The sequence below is a fragment of the Vipera ursinii genome (genome assembly GCF_947247035.1).
Source record: "Vipera ursinii genome assembly, chromosome: 5".
NCBI classification, from domain to species: Eukaryota; Metazoa; Chordata; class Lepidosauria; order Squamata; family Viperidae; genus Vipera; species Vipera ursinii.
In genome coordinates, this window is record NC_139518.1 from 7,675,005 (window position 1) to 7,692,317 (window position 17,313).

Sequence of the window (17,313 nt, forward strand, 5' to 3'; positions counted from 1 at the left end):
ATAAGGCATTCCAAATGGCAATCAATCACTCCAGTACAAACACACACATGCAAGACACACAGCTAATAGGTCTTAGTCAATACAGTCTATTTAAACAGAGGGGGGAAAAACAGCGCTATTTCCATCTGTTCCTCCACAGAGCTCATATTTTTCAATAAAATCAAGTACAAAGAACGCAAGGTCTCCCAGGTACAAAAAACACTATAGGCTCCCATTTAGATATCACTGCTCTGGATCCACACTACAGGCGGTCCTCGACTTACGACCATAATCGAGCCCAGAATTTATGTTGCTAAGCCAAGGGAGCTGTTAAGTGAGTTTTGCCCCACTTTACGACCTTACTTGTCACCGCTGTTAAGTGAGTCATTGCAGTTGTTAAATTAGTAACACCGCCGTTAAGTGAATCTGGCTTCATCCCCATCATTGCAAAAGGGGATCACATGATTCCCCCCCCCCCATCCCAGGACAATGCAACTGGCATAAATGTGAGCCAGTTGCCAAGCCTCTGAATTTTGATCACGTGACTACGGGGCTGCTGCGACGGTCGTAAGTGTGAAAAAAAGATCCTAAGTCACTTTTTTCCCAGTGCCGTTGCCACTTCAAACGGTCACTTTGTGAGCTGTTGTAAGCTGAGGACTACTTATATTCTCAAGGAAGTGAGAATGGTGTAAAAAGTCCTTTGGGTGATGAGTTGCATGCTCCAAGGGTCTCTAACCGCCTCGGGGCTGGTGGTCTGCCTTGTAGACATTAAAGGCCCAGCCTGGACTTTCTCGTAAATTGGTTACCAGGATAGGTGAGGGCCACTATCCCAACGACACCCACCGCCAGAAGATAACCTTAATGAGATGGTTTCCAACTTCTGCTGTCAGTAAGGTGGTCATTTTATTTATTTTATTTTCCTGGGCTCCAAGATCACTGCAGATGGGGACTGTAGCCAAGAAATTAAAAGACGCTTGCTCCTGGGGAGGAAAGCCATAGCAAATCTAGACAGCACACTAAAAAGCAGAGACATCACCCTGCCAACAAAAGTGCGTATAGTCAGGGCTACGGTCTTCCCAGTTGCAATGTATGGCAGTGAAAGCTGGACCATAAGAAAGGCCGAGCGCCAAAGAATTGAGGCCTTTGAGCTACGGTGCTGGAGAAGACTCCTGCGAGTCCCTTGGACTGCGAGGCGATCAAACCGGAATAAAATGTATTTGTTCTGGATCTCTTCTTTACGGGATGCTCACAGGCCCTCCATACGTTCCCTGCTGTCCTGATTCATGCCACCCACACTGGATAGACACCCCCCCCAACTCCCCCATCTGAATGCCTAAGCCCCAGGTGGCTAGTTTTGATTACAGAGTCCTGCAAAGCTATGGTCAAAAATCCCTTTTTTTCACTTAGACTTTCCTCTGCTCCGCCTCTGCTTTTCTTTTTTTTTTAAAAAAATAAATAAATAAATCTTAAAATATATGTTTTCAGTCCAGCTTTCACCAGTTAATTTTCCAAGCAGCCTTGATCATTGATTAGTATTTTCCTTTCCTGCTTAATCCCGTGGCTCTTTAATCTCCACCGGATCTTCTCGTTTTAAGGGGTGGGGTGGGGGAGAGCCGAACGTTAAATCTACATTTTTTATATTCTTTTTTTTTGGGGTCACGTTTGAAGAGTAATTTTTAAACTTGCAAACCTGGAACCCAGAACCAATCCCTCTACCGCAGTGTTTCTCAACCTTGGAAATGTAAAGACGTGTGGACTGCAACTCCCAGAATTCGCCTACTGGCTGGGGAATTCTGGGAGTTGAGATCCACGTTATCTTCAAGCTGCCAACACTGAAAAACAGTATTCTACCCTCTTACATAGCGCTTGGATTTTTTCTGAGCAATTATATATTAAAAGTGGGAAGGAGAAACCCTATCACGAGATATTAATTAGAGATCCTGGTTATCAGATCCCAGTATGCCAGCTTGCAAATCATACACTTTGCTCTTTATTACAGTGTTTCTTAATTTTTTTGGTCCCAGGACCCCTTCCCACGTTTAAAAATTACGGAAGACCACAAAACAGCTCTTGTTTGTATAGATTACATTTATCTATATTTACCCAATTAAAAATATTCATTGATGGACTCATGTAAAAATAACAGTATTAAACCATCCAATTAAAATATTTTTTTTTCAAAGAAAAAACCCCCAATCATTTTATTAATAATAATAATAATAATGAGAAAAGCTACATTCTTTTAAATGTTTTGACAATGTCTTCCATAGTTGGAAAATAATTCTGATTATTTTGGGGGATCTTCTGGACAGTGAAATGGACAGTGCATAAATTTAATAAACTGTAATGTAATGTAAAATATAATTAATATAGTAATATAATAAATATAATAATATAATATAATATAATATAATATAATATAATATAATATAATATAATATAATATAATATAATATAATATAATATAATATAATATAATATAATAATATTATAATATAATAATATAATATAATATAATATAATATAATATAATATAATATAATATAATATAATATAATATAATATAATATAATATAATTAATATAATAATTTACTACATAATAATAATAATAATAATAATAATAATAATAATAATAATAATAATAATAATAATAATAATAATAATAATAATAATAATAAATCCTCAAGGAGTCCTGAGACCACAATTTAAGAAACCCTGATCTATTTGGTTCAGATTCAGTTGCCAGATCTGAGCCATGTGAATCAGAATCTGGAAATTACCTTTGTCCAATGATGACAAATCTTTTAGGCTTGGTGTGTCAAAATTTCAGAAAATGTTTAACTCGATTCTGTTGTCGCTGCCCCCAACAAAAGAGAAACAACTGCTTGTTGTTGTTCAGTTGCTAAGTTGTGTCCGACTCTTCGCACAGACCATAGCATGCCAGGACCCCCCTGTTCTCTGTTGTTTCCCAGAGTTTGCCCAAATTAAAGTTCATTGGGTCCATGATCCTACCTAACCACTTCATCCTCTACTTTTCCCTTCTCCTTTTGCTTTCAATCTTTCCCATCATCAGGTTTTTTTTCCAATGAGTCCACTCTTTTCCTTAGGAAGCCAAAGTAGCTGAGCTTCAACTTCAGAAATTCCTTATATATTCATTTATTTTTTAAAAAAAATGCAGTCCAATCCGGTGTGGTGCTATGTATTGTATGAAGAAATGTCAAACGATTATTAAGAATGAAAAAAACGACTAAACCCAACTCATTTGAGGAGGCTTCGAAGAACTGGTAACTTCTGGAGAGTCTAGATCAGGGGTCCCCAACTCCCAGTCCGTGGACCAGTACCGCGCCACGGCATGTCAGCAACCGGTCCGCACAAACAAGCAAAGCCCCATCCGTGGGATGCAGGAAGTACACAAAACCACCCAGCCTCCGACCTGCGGAAAAATCTTTCTCCACGGAACCGGTCCCTGGTGCCCAAAAGGTTGGGGACCTCTGGTCTAGAGGCCATATGAGAGAAAGGTTACAGGAACTGGGTACGGCTAGTCTAGAGAAAAGAAGGACTAGGGGTGACATGACAGCAGTGATCCAATATTTGAGAGGCTCTTACGAAGACGAAGGGGTTCAACCTATTTTCCAAAGCACCTGATGGCAAGACAAGAAACAACGGATGGAAACTAACCAAGGAGAGAAGCAACCTGGAACTAAGGAGAAATTTCCTGACAGTGAGAACAATTAACCAGTGGAATGGCTTTGCCTTCAGGAGTTGTGGGTGCTCCATCACTGGAGGCTTTTAAGAAGAGACTAGACAGTTACTTGTCTCAAGTGGGATAGGTCTGCTGCTTGTGGAGGAGGTTGGACTAGATCAGGGCTCCTCAACCTTGGCAACTTTTTAAGACTTCTGGACTTTGCTGGCTGAGGAATTCTTGGAGTTGGAAGTCCGCACGTCTTAAAGTTGCCATGGTTGAGGACCCCTGGACTAGATGACCTCCGAGGTCCCTTTCAATTCTGTTATTCTAGGTTCTATGAGAGCACGCGCAGCCTCCAAGAATCGCACGAGAATGGGATGTGCTTTTTGAGGACAGTTGTTGGGTGCTGGCGAACACTGGCCTGTCATCCAGCATGCTGTGTGGTGTGTCACGTTTGACATGCCGCGTGTCACGGGTTCTCCATCCCTGACTTAATTCCACGGTTTCTGCTTTCGACTTAGCTGCTCTTCTCCGAAATCTCAGATTCACATTCCCTAAATTGCTAACTTGGGGCGTGTTAGCACAGGATGCTTTATAAATGCATTAGAATAACTGCGGTTCCTTCCTTCCTTTAAAGAGATTTAATTTGCGGATTCAAAAGTTACACTTCCATAAAGCAATCGCCGCTTATGCCATCCACGCCTTAATGAAAACTCGGGCGCCAAGTCCCCCCCACCCCGTTTTCCTGGAGGTGGATCAGGATGGAAAAAAATGGGCCATAAAAAATTGTAAGCTTCCCCCCCCACCCTTAAAATCCTCAATATGCGGGAAAAAAAGGACAGTGCTAATGAGATGGGGGCTGCTGTTTCTCAGCCCGAGTCAAACGCTCCACTGCTTTCTGAATAAATTGCTGGATTTAGATTTATAGCGATTCTGGTTCATCGGCCGGCTTTCTCTGTGCTTGGAGCATTTCATCAATCTCAATATGAAGGAGAATTATTTAGAAGGGCCTGCTGTTTTCATGAACACTGATGCTCTGGATTTGTTCATAAAGAGCAGGGGTTTTCAAAACAAAATAAAATAAAATAATAAAATAAAATAAAATAAAATAAAATAAAATAAAATAAAATAAAATAAAATAAAATAAAATAAAATAAAATAAAATAAAATAAAATAAAATAAAATAATAATAAAATAAAATAAAATAAAATAAAATAAAATAAAATTCAGGCTCGGGATCCTGTTAGTTAAAAAGAAAAAATATTTCCCAACTACCCAATCAGGAGGGAAAGCTCTAGCGATAAACAATTGATTGCACTTGAGTGAACTTTTTTTTTCCCCTTCAGATTTTCACCGGCTGCACACAGTCCAAAAAAAAATATCTTGAGATGCAATGGTTTCTCAACCTCAGGAGCATTGAAGATGTGTGGACTTCAACTCCCCAGAATTCTGGGGAGTTGAAGTCCACACATCTTCAACACTGCAGAGGTTGAAAAAGACTGATGGACAGGACAGGACAGGGAGAGAGAGAGAGAGAGAGAGAGATGAGAGAGAGAGAGAGAGAGAGAGAGAGAGAGAGAAGAAGAAGAAGAAGAAGAAGAAGAAGGAGGAGGAGGAGGAGGAGGAGGAGGAGGAGGAGGAGGAGGAGGAGAAGAAGAAGAAGAAGAAGAAGAAGGAAGAAGAAGAAGAAGAAGAAGAAAGAAGAAGAAGAAGAAGAAGAAGAAGAAGAAGAAGAAGAAGAAGAGGAAGAAGAAGGAGGAGGAGGAGGAGGAGGAGGAGGAGAAGTAAAATTCCTTTCAAAACAACAACATTATGTACTTCAGAAATAAAATTATGTTGGCTCGAAGAGTGATAACTAACAGACTTTTGGAAAACGTGCTAATCGGCCCCATCCCATTTTGAGAATTCACACAGTTGAAAAGCTCTTTCTCTTCCTTATAAATTATATCCCTCTAAGCACCCCAGGCGCCGTGCTAGGCTTGAAAAGGGTTCGCACAAATGAAGGAAAAGAAATAATCCGAAGGGTTGGGGGGTTGGAGGGAGTGGAAACTCTAGTGTTCCTGAAAATCCACTTTTGCTATTACTGACTATAATAAAAGCACCACTCTCAGTTAAAGGCCAGAAGCCCAAACAGGAATGCTGTCCAATTAGGGTATTATCTTTCTTGACCCTGATAAGATTTATTTAACATTTAAATGGCATCAAGGGAACACCCCTGTATAGAAGGCCACAAGCTTTGGAAAAATCAACATTAAGGCTTTATCGGGGCGCTAAAGAGCCTCTTGTTGCGGGTGAAGAAGGAGAGTGCGAAACTTGGGTTGAAACTAAATGTTAAGAAAACCAAGATCATGGCATCCGGCCCTCTCAATTCCTGGCAAATAGATGGGGAAGAAATGGAGGTAGTGAGAGATTTTATTTTCCTGAGCTCCAAGATCACCGCAGATGGGGACTGCAGCCAAGAAATTAAAAGATGCTTGCTCCTGGGGAGGAAAGCTATGGCAAATCTACACAGCATACTAAAAAGTAGAGACATCACCCTGCCAACAAAAGTGCGTATAGTCAAGGCTACGGTCTTCCCAGTTGCAATGTATGGCTGTGAAATTTGGACCATAAGAAAGGCTGAGAATTGAGGCCTTTGAACTATGGTGCTGGAGAAGACTCCTGCGAGTCCCTTGGACTGCAAGGCGATCCAACCGGTCAGTCCTAGAGGAGATCAACCCTGACTGCTCTTTAGAAGGCCAGATCCTGAAGCTAAAACTCAAATACTTTGGCCACCTAATGAGAAGGAAGGACTCACTGGAGAAGAGCCTAATGCTGGGAAAGGTTGAGGGCAATAGAAGAAGGAGACGACGGAGAATAAGGTGGCTGGATGGAGTCACTGAAGCAGTAGGTGTGAGCTTAAATGGACTCCAGAAGATGGTAGAGGACAGGAAGGCCTGGAGGAACGTTGTCCATGGGATCGCGATGGGTCGGACACGACTTCGCAGCTAACAACAACAACATTTGGGATAGCAGCCAGCAAGCAAGGACTACACAAGAAGACAGTCCTCCATTTGCGACCACATTTCTGTTGCTAACCAAGACAGTTTGTTCCATGAATTCTGCAACCTTTTCTAGCCTTTTTGCAACTTTCCTTGTGGCAGTTGTGACATGAACCACACTGCAACCAGACAGTTGTTAAAGGAATCTGGCTTTGCTTGTCAGAAGGCCGCAAAAGGTTGATCACGTGATCCTGGAGCACTGCAGCCGTCACACAGATATGAACGAAACAACCCAACGTGCTCTCTCCCAAGGCTAACATGAAGCGAACCTAATAGGTTGTGTGAATACACCAGTGAGCAATTTCCCCCACCTGGCTAAGTGCATTGCGGGAACCCAGCCCAGATTTACAATTTTAAAGCTTCTTATTTGCTCCAGAAAAGTGACAAGAATAATTCTTTTAGACGAAACCTCGGCTCCCAGGCGGTAATTCTGTAAAGATGGAAGAGGGGGGCGGGGGGGGGGAGAAGCAGGAATAATCAACAAAGAATTAATGTCCCACCTCCCAATTTTTCCTTTTACAAAATTTTTCCTCTCTTTTGTGTATGAATATATATATATATATTTGTATGTAGATCTTTGGTCATTCGGGTTTTTCCCCCATGTAGAATTGGAGGTATCAGGTATATAAAAATATAAAAACACCTTTGCCCCCCCCCCTTTTTTGGGTACCCCTGCAAGCGGATCGGAGCAGCATCCTAAAGAAAAAGACTAAAATCCCAGCTACAGAAGCGAATTCCGCCCCAGAAGGAAAGTCAAATACGTCTTCGGCTGACTACGTGGCCACTACTTCCCTGCCGTTTTCTTGGCAGCAGGAGCAGCATCCAAGCGGTTTGCCACCGCCTCCCTCTGAAAAAAATGTTTTCCACTTTTCCAACTTCCCTCCGGCCTTGGAATCTCCTGTTGGTCACCCATCGGAGAGCTAATCAAATCCAACCCTGGTGTTTTTTTTCCCCAACCTCAATTGGGCTAGGACCTGCCAGGAGAAAGTGGAACAGTCTAATGTAATGGCCATTATTAAGCCTTAAAGGGTGGTCTAATAAAAAAAAGAATAGATCTTCTGCCAAACCCATCTTTGAAGCCGGCTGGCGTCTTTTCGGACGCCCGAGAGGGCTGAGCCTCCATCTTTTAGACGTGCTGTTTGCATCTGCAAAATAATTAACCGCTCGGAACACCCGTTCCAGTTGTGGCTCCCCTTCTCACAGTTGGCTGGGAGATGAAAGCGCATCGAGCTATCTCCAAAGACCAGGAAGTTTAGAAAAGAGCTGGCTGTAAATTCATTGGAGCCGCAATTCCCTTTTATTGTTATTTACTGTCGAGGCAATTGCAACCGGCTCTCACATCTGCCCGAAGGAGGGAGGGAAGGAAAGGGAAGCAGGCCGGACTCCATAAAAGAGCAAAACCACCTTGGAGTGAGTCAGGCTGCTGGCATCTGGGTTGTGTTCCAAGCTAAGGTCTTTCCAACATTGGCAAGGGTCCCCTGGAGAATGTGGAGTCCACGGCAAGCCGTGGTTCGTTTGCGGCAAGCCGTGGTTCATTTGCGGGCAGCCTTGGTGCGTTTGACACTTCTCCTGAGATGCCTTCAAAGACTACAAGGCCAAACGCCGAAAACGGCTACACGTTTTAAAAACGTAGGCCGGTTCTGCATTCCGCAGGCACGCACCGTGTCTATATCACCCCCCCCCACAAAAAAGCTAACATAATAAACCTCGGTTGTGTAAACAGAGGCCCAGAATCAAAATCACGTGAAGTCTTAGTGCCCCTTCATGAAAACCTTAGGGAGACCACACCTGGAATACCGCATCCAGTTTTGGTCACATTACAAGAAAGATGTTGAGAGTTTGGGAAAAAAAAGTGCAGAAAAAATCCACTAGGATGATTATTTTATTTATTTATTTATTATTATTTTTTTGGGACTTATATGCCGCCCTATCTCCTGAAGGACTCAGGGCGGCTAACAACAATAAAAGACTATAATACAAATGTCAAATCCCTATTGTCAGTCCAGGTCAGCCTGATGGAAAAGAAATGTTTTAAGGCCGCGACGAAAGGACCGGAGGTCCGGGGCCGTCCGGGGAAGTTGATTCCACAGGGATCAGATTAGAGCCCTGGAGACTAAAATATATAAATATATATAAATATATCTTTTCCTTTCAAATGCCTAATACCGGTTCAATACACACCCGTTCCCTCCTCTTCGGGAGATGGCAGAATCCATGGAATAATGTTTTAAACATACATTTATGAATATGATATCAATGGATTCTGACAGGTTGCAGGAACTGGTATTGCTGGTCTAGAGAAAAGAAGGACCAGGGGTGACATAACAGCAGTATTCCAGTATTCGAGGGGCTGCCACCAAGAAGAGGGGGTCAACCTATTTTCCGAGGCACTAGAAGGCAAGACAAGAAACAATGGGTGAAAACTAATCAAGGAGAGAAGCAACCTGGAATTAAGGAGAAACTTCCTAACAGTGAGAACAATTAACCAGTGGAACAGCTTGCCTCCAGAAATTGTGGGTGCTGCTCCAACGCTGGAAGTTTTAAGAGGAAAACGGGGCAACCGCTTGTCTGAAATGGTAGAAAGTCTCCTGCTTGAACAGGGGGTTGAACTAGAAAAGCTCTATTCTGATTGAGTGTCTGCACGTAGACCCCTGGACATAGGTTCCTGACTGTAAAGATGACCATTTAGGCTGAGATTGGATGTTAGAACAGTTAGAACAATTAATCAGTGGAACGACCTGCCTCTCAGATGTTGTGAATGCTCCAAAACTGGAGGGTTTTAAGAAGAGACTGGACAGCCATTTGTCTGAAATGGTATTGATCCTCCTGCTTGAGCAGGGGGCTGGACTAGAAGACCTCCAAGGTCCCTTCCGGATTCTATTCTATTCTATTCTATTCTATTCTATTCTATTCTATTCTATTCTGTTCTGTTCTGTTCTGTTCTGTTCTGTTCTGTTCTGTTCTATTCTATTCTATTCTAATTCCATCCCATTCCCTATTCTATTCTATTCTATTCTATAATTCTATTCTATAATTCTATAATTCTATAATTCTATAATTCTATTCTATTCTATTCTATTCTATTCTATTCTATTCTATTCTATTCTATTCTTATTCCATCCCATTCACTATTCTATTCTATTCTATTTCTATAATTCTATAATTCTATAATTCTATTCTATTCTATTCTATTCTATTCTATTCTATTCTATTCTATTCTTATTCTATGCCCTATTCTATTCTATTCTGTAATTCTATTCTATTCTATTTTGTTCTGTAATTCTATTCTATTCTATTCTATTCTATTCTATTCTATTCTATTCTATTCTATTCTATTCTATTATTCTATTCTATTCTATTCTATTCTATTCTATTCTATTCTATTCTATTCTATTCTATTCTATTCTATTCTATTCTATTCTTATTCCATCCCATTCCCTATTCTATTCTATTCTATTCTATAATTCTATTCTATAATTCTATAATTCTATAATTCTATAATTCTATAATTCTATTCTATTCTATTCTATTTCTATAATTCTATAATTCTATAATTCTATTCTATTCTATTCTGTTCTGTTCTGTTCTGTTCTATTCTATTCTATTCTATTCTATTCTATTCTATTCTATTCTATTCTATTCTATTCTATTCTATTCTATTCTATTCTTATTCCATCCCATTCCCTATTCTATTCTATTCTATTCTATTCTATTCTATTCTATTCTATTCTATTCTATTCTATTCTATTCTATTCTATTCTATTCTATTCTATTCTTATTCTATGCCCTATTCTATTCTATTCTGTAATTCTATTCTATTCTATTTTGTTCTGTAATTCTATTCTATTCTATTCTATTCTATTCTATTCTATTCTATTCTTGCATTCTTATTCCTATTCTATTCTATTCTATTCTATTCTATTCTATTCTATTCTATTCTATTCTATTCTATTCTATTCTATTCTATTCTATTCTTATTCCATCCCATTCCCTATTCTATTTTACTCTACTCTACTCTCTATTCCCTTCCCTTCCATTCTGTTTATCAACATGCTGTGGCTGTGGCTGACACCTAAGCTATGGGAAGAAAACGAAAGCTGCTGACTCCAGATGGCCAACGCACTGCACAGCTTGTTGGGATGTGGCAACTGAAACTTGCAATGTTGCTCCACAGTATCATAGCCTGAAGTATTTTATTCCTAAATATTCAGCAGTCGTGCTTTCCTGCCCAGCCTCCAACCTCTTGTGTTAAAAGTAGATAAAGAGGCCAAAGGACCTTAGAGCATACCAAGTACAGGTAGTCCTTGACTTACAACCGTTCGCTTAGTGACTGTTCGATGTTACAAAGGCACCGACAAAGCGACTTACAAGCAGTCCTCACGTTTACGACCCTCACAGCATCCCCATCATCATGGGATTAAAATTTGGGCTCCGGGCAACTGGCAAGTATTTATGACATTTGTGACTTCCTGGGATCATGTGATCTCCATTTGTGGACTTCCCGGCTGGCTCAGGACAAGAAAGGTCAGCTGGGAAAAGCCGGATTCGCTTAACCAACGTGTGATTCACTTAACAACCAGGGTGATCCATTTAAAAACCGTGGGAAGAAAATGTTATAAAATCGGGGTATGGTTCACTTAACGATTGCCTTACTTAGCAACAGACGTTCTGGGCTTAGTTGTGGACGTAAATTGAGGACTACCTGTATATTCAGTTGGCGGAGGAGGGTTAGGTGGTAAGCGTAAGATAAAAGCCTCCTTAATCAAAATTGTTTGGGCCGTTGAATTTTTTTCAGGGTTGTGGATTTTGTAAACAGTTAAATAAATAATAAAAAAAGCCACGCTGTGCAGAAATTTGTGCTGTTTTAAAAGCGATAGCAAATAAGGATGCCTCTAACCTTCTTTCCCCAGAATGAAAAACTTAACCAAGTTAGCTTTGCAAAGTTGCATTTCTGCAGGCAAGCTTTTTAGGTGACAGCTAGGAGAAAGAAGGAGGAGGAGGAGGAGGAGGAGGAGGAGGAGGAGGAGGAGGAGGAGGAGGAGGAGGAGGAGGAGAAGAAGAAGGAGAAGAAGAAGAAGAAGAAGAAGAAGAAGAAGAAGAAGAAGAAGAAGAAGAAGAAGAAGAAGAAGAAGAAGAAGAAGAAGAAGAAGAAGAAGAAGAAGAAGAAACCACATCCCTCTCAAGCTTTATTCAAGAAGTACACGAACATTTTGCAAAAGCCTCATCGTAATCTACAGGAAATCTGGCTAACTTCAAGACTTGGAAAATCTGTTTTCATTTATGGACATGAAATTCTCAATTGGAAGATCGCTAGCCCTACAGGCAGAAGGAGACACACACGTACATTCCATTCTTTTTTCTTCTTTTTTTCTGGGGATGTTGTGGTTGTAAAATTACCCAGAGCACAAGGTAACAGATGAAGATTTATTTTGGAGACATGCCAAGAACCTGCCTGGTTGCTGATCCTCCACTTGACAGCAAAGTCCATGTCTGTCAAAGCTTGAGCAACCATGCCAGAAGATCCGAGCACATGGTGGAAAAAAACTCTCCCGTTTTGGCCAAGAAAGTGGCCCAAGGTAGTAGCAAGCCAGGATAGGAGAACCAGGTTAAGCAACTGACAGAGGGTTCAAAAGCTGAGACTTTTCAAATGGACTACAAATCCCCAAAATTGACAATGCTACCCACAGCCCACCTCAAAAATCTTGGGAAAGGATTTAAGAAATTATGCATTGCTGTGCTTCTCCCACTTTGTCTCTTTGTGCTAGAAACTGGGATAACCCAAGAAAGGTGGAATATCCAGGATAAATCAAAGGAAGTAAGTCTACCAGGCAATGCAAAATTAAACTGTGGAACTCCCTGCCACCAGATTCAGCCGTGTCCACCAACATGGGTGGCTCTTCAAGGGAGGTAAGGGTCTCTGTTGTTATGAACCACAATGGTTGTGCACTACTTCCAGAATTTCAGGCAAGGTGTCTTCTTGGAATCTGCCATTGCTATCATCTGTTAAATTCGCACAACATGTAAAACTCAGGTTGGCCAAACACAAGAGTCATTTCCCAATACTTACAAATAAATAACAATAATGATTATTTAATACGATGGCCGGGTCTGCTTAACATGTGAGGACAACAATTTAGTTTCCACATCATGTTGAATCTCAATCTGCCTTCAGCCTAAATGAGTCTTCCTCAACCTTGGGAACTCTTAAGACGTCTGGACTTCGACTCCCAGAATTCTTCAAGCAGCCATGCTGGCTGGGGAATTCTGGGAGTTGAAGTCCACACGTCTTAAAGTTGCCAAGGTTGAGAAACCACACGTCTTAAAGTTGCCAAGGTTGAGAAACACAGGCACAGGCAGGCAGGCAGGCAGACAGACAGATGGACACACACACACACACACACACACACAGAGAGAGAGAGAGAGAGAGAGAGAATGGATGGATAGATGGATGGATAGAGAGAGAATGGATGGATAGATGGATGGAGACAGAGAAAGAGAGAGAGAGAGAGATAGGATAGATAGATGGATAGATAGATAAGATAGATATAGATGATAGATATTTTTTCATTATCAATACAGCAAAGCTTTACCCATCTGTCTTTTAGCCTAGATTTGCATACCGCAGGATCCCATCCTCTATTTTGTGAACTATATAAGCTATGCAGTTGGCTACAAGAAGAATGCTAGTGAGGACTGCAGAAGCCTTTCTGATGCACCCAGCTTTTCCTCAGCTTTTTATTGATTCTGCTCGGTGGATAAATGCACAGTCATGCTCCACTGAGCCAGCACATAGGGGCAAGATGGACAGAAGATTATCTGAAATACTCTGATTGTTCACAAACCACCGAGTAGCTCGATTGCACCCTGAAAACTTGGTCTTGTTCCCACGAGAAAGTGTGTTATAAAAATCCATGCTGGTTTGCCCCAGAAATCTATTCTGTAATTTCCAGTGTTCCCAGGACTTTTACATCTGCAGAGCCTAATCTGATAAAAAAGATTGATTAGGAAAGGGAGATATATTAGTAACTGATGCAATTCATTTCTGTGAGATGCCCCGGAGGGAAACAGCAGGAGACTTTGAAAAAAAAGATCCAAGGTATTTATCGCATGCTAAAAATGTTCATCTGTTTCACCAAACTTTTACCTGTTAACTGATTTTAAAAATAGTAATATTTACATTTGGTATTGATTTAATTTGTACTCATTTATGGCTTTTTGCAACAGTATTTTGTTTTAATATAGTATGCCATCCTATGTCCTCCCTATATAAGCAGAAAGGAAAGTGTGTGGGTGTATAGTTGATAATAATTTTTTTTTAAAAAAAAATCAGCAGTTCTTAATCAGCTAAGCTAAGTTTTCACGTATTAGTACAGGATATGCGGGATTTAAAAAGCTATGTTTGGAGAAAGAAGGGATTTGACAGTCTTAAGCTGCAAACTGGTTCCATGTTCCTAATCTCGCTTGTGTTACCTGCAGCCTTAATGCAAACCTATTATTTTAAAAGATTGTATGAATATAGAGCATCAGATGAAGCAATCATGGCTTCGGCCATATAGCAAGTAAATGTAAATAGCAACTGTGATTTGTTGCTCAGGATGATGTATGAATCCAGTCCTTTTGCTCTAGAGCTGGGGGGGGGGGTGGTCTACAAACTTGGCAACTTTAAGACTCGTGGACTTCCATTCCCAGAATTCCTCAGCCAGCCATGCATCAACATGCTGCCTTGGGGAATTCTGGGAGCTGAAGTCCCTGCAACCCAGGTGGACAAAGACCATTCTAAAGAGATTTGGCTTCATATATTTTTACAAAGGAATTTCTTCCTGAAAGCTTTTCCCACAGTGGACTGCCTGGTAAAATAAACTTTTTTTTTCTTCCTTTTTTGAGTTTCCTGCACAAAGGTTGTTTAATTCTCTGTTTCAGGCTATTGGGCAAGAAACTCAAATCACTTTTTTTTCTACTTTCCTGCACCTGAGGTGGGAAAAGTCTTCGGTAGAAGGGGCCAGAACACCTCTCACTATCTCAAACAGACCAGACTCTGTGTGTGTGTGTGTGTGTGTGTGTGTGTGTGTCAAGGACCCCAGCCTCACTGTTCACCACAAAGTCTCGTCGGCCCCAATTGCACCGACCAACCATCCTTTTCTCGTGTTCCACCTACGATCTTTGTCGTCATCTTTGCAATCTGACATTCCCCGCATATCGAGAGAATCCAAGCTTGATCACAGACAGGCATCTTTCCCGAGATACCACCTTGGATCTTATAAAGAACTGAACAAAGGCTTGGGTTTTAGATGCCTTAAAAGGCTGAAGAGCCATAGGCTTCCTCCACGGGCTGTGTAAGACCAGGAGGCTTAAAAATAGCATGTCTGCGAAGCCAGCAGCTTCCTCTGATGGCCCCTGCCCCTCCGCTTATGGACAACAACAGCCAGGGTCAATGTCTCCATCAGCCCAGCTGGCTAGGAATTCAACAGCCCAACCCACCTGTTTTGAGAAGGCTGTAGCTCGCCTCCTTATAGCTAAATTTAGGTGGCTTTCACCCCGCTAAGACTTGCTGCGGAGAGATGCTTGAGAGCCCCCCCGATTGCTAAGATTTCTTTTTCAATCTTTTTTTCTGTTCTAGACAACTGCATCCTGCCTTGCCACCCGTTCAGGACCACAGCTGCGTAAACAGGCTTCCACGCTAGAACAGGTCAGCGCCAACAACAGTCATTCTTGTGGTTCTGTTTGAAGCAGGGCTCTTCAAACGCGGCCCTTTTATGACTCGTGGACTTCGACTCCCAGAATTCACCCCTGGCTGAGGAATTCTGGGAGTTGGGAAGTCCACGAGTCATAAAAGGGCCACCTTTGAAGACCCCTCCCCCCCCCCGGCTTGAACCATTTCTGAATGAAGCCAACCTAGAAAAGATACATCGCATTCAGACACGCACAAATCCAGCTAGCCACAGGGGAGACACAGCTTTAAAGAATGCTCTGCTGGCTCTCTTGCAGCTTTTAGGAATGAGCTGAGACGTGCTTACTTCAGTAGAACTGAGACAATATTTCAGTATTTTAAAATGTTGGGAGTCGAAAAAGGCCATGTTCTTGGGAATGCATTTCTCCATGGTTAGAGAAGTGTTTTCCAAGACAGGCAAACCCCGGATTACATTTACTTACACAGATGAAGGTCCTTGGTTCTCTCTGAGTTGGGTTGCTTTCTTACAGATGTTTCATTCCCAAATTAGGTAACATCATCAATGCAGAGATAATGTTACCTAGCTTGGTAATGAGATGTATGTGTTGTGATTCAGTGTCAGCCTGTGCTCCCAGCAGCTGAGTCCGATGAATCTGAGGAGGAGGAGGGGGTGTTTGGAGAGCCTTTGGTGTCAGAGGGAGGCTCTGATGCACTGCAGGACTCTCAGCCTGGCCCCTCCAGTCATGTTCCTCATGAGGCTCAGCTGTGTGAGGAGGAGGTGTTGGACTCAGAAGAGTCACAGCTGAATCTGTTCAGAGACGCTAGAAGCAGAAGGCAATCCAGCAGAGCAGAGCAAAGCAGAGAAAATCAATGAGGCAACTCAGTGAGAGGAGGAGAAGGCAGTGAGAAGCCATGCCTTGGGACTGTAAAAAGGAAAAAGGGGATGTCCCTGACACACAAACAGGGCCGGACATAGGCTGGAACAGAAAACAACCAAACCCAGAAAACACCTAGGACTCCACAGTTCAACCCTGAGCTACAGATATTCTCTTCTATCGGTATTTTCATAGGTATCCACGGGGTGAAGGAATGGGGCTAAGAACCTGTAACTCAGTATTTTCGTCAATGTCTTGATGCAAGCCCATAAAAGCAGAGTGTGCGACATGATGCCAGCAAGTGCGCGTCATGGTTTTATCCATCTTGGTTGTGGACACTTAAGCTGCTCAGTACAGAGGCAGGCAAACCCACCCCCCCAGCTTCTCTATCGCTCGAGCTAAATTCATTGTTGCCCCAGAATGCACATAAACTGCAAAGAGAAACATGGCTTGGACATGTTTGTGCAGTAAAAACAACAACAACCACAAATTAAAAGATTACACAAATTATCATATGATGGAATGACGAAGTTGCTTGAGGTGGGGGAACATTAACCAATTTATCTTTTGAAATTCAACAGAGAGAGAGAGAGAGAGAGAGAGGGAGGGAGGGAGGGAGGGAGGGAGGGAGGGAGAGAGAGAGAGAGAGAAAGAGAGAGAGAGAGAGAGAGAGAGAGAGAGAGAGAGAGAGAGAAGAAAGGCAGGAGACTGGAAATAGACTTTCCTGTTTCAAGTGCCCTAAGTGTCCTTACCAACAAATTGTTATTAGACAAACAGAAGATGGATAGTCATCTGTCACAAATGGCCTACGGGAGCTGGCTGGGGAATTCTGGGAGTTGTTCACACATTTTCAAGGGACCACGTTTGAGAAAGGTGGCCTAATGCAGGGGTAGGCAACCTTGGCTCTCTTATGACTCGTGGACTCCAACTCCCAGAATTCCTGAGCCAGCCACGCTGAGGGAAAAGGGAGAGGTTTCCAAGCTGAGCCATGCCGGCTGGGGAATTCTGGGAGTTGAAGTCCATGAGTCATAAAAGAGCCAAGGTTGCCATATCCCTGGCCTAAA

General features: G+C 41.9%; 1 protein-coding gene across 2 annotated transcripts in view; it reads right to left on the reverse strand.

Annotated features, from left to right (window-relative positions):
* Positions 1-17,313, reverse strand: part of EPHB3 (EPH receptor B3) — a 145,870-nt gene that overhangs the window by 67,768 nt on the left and 60,789 nt on the right. The window lies entirely within an intron of this gene.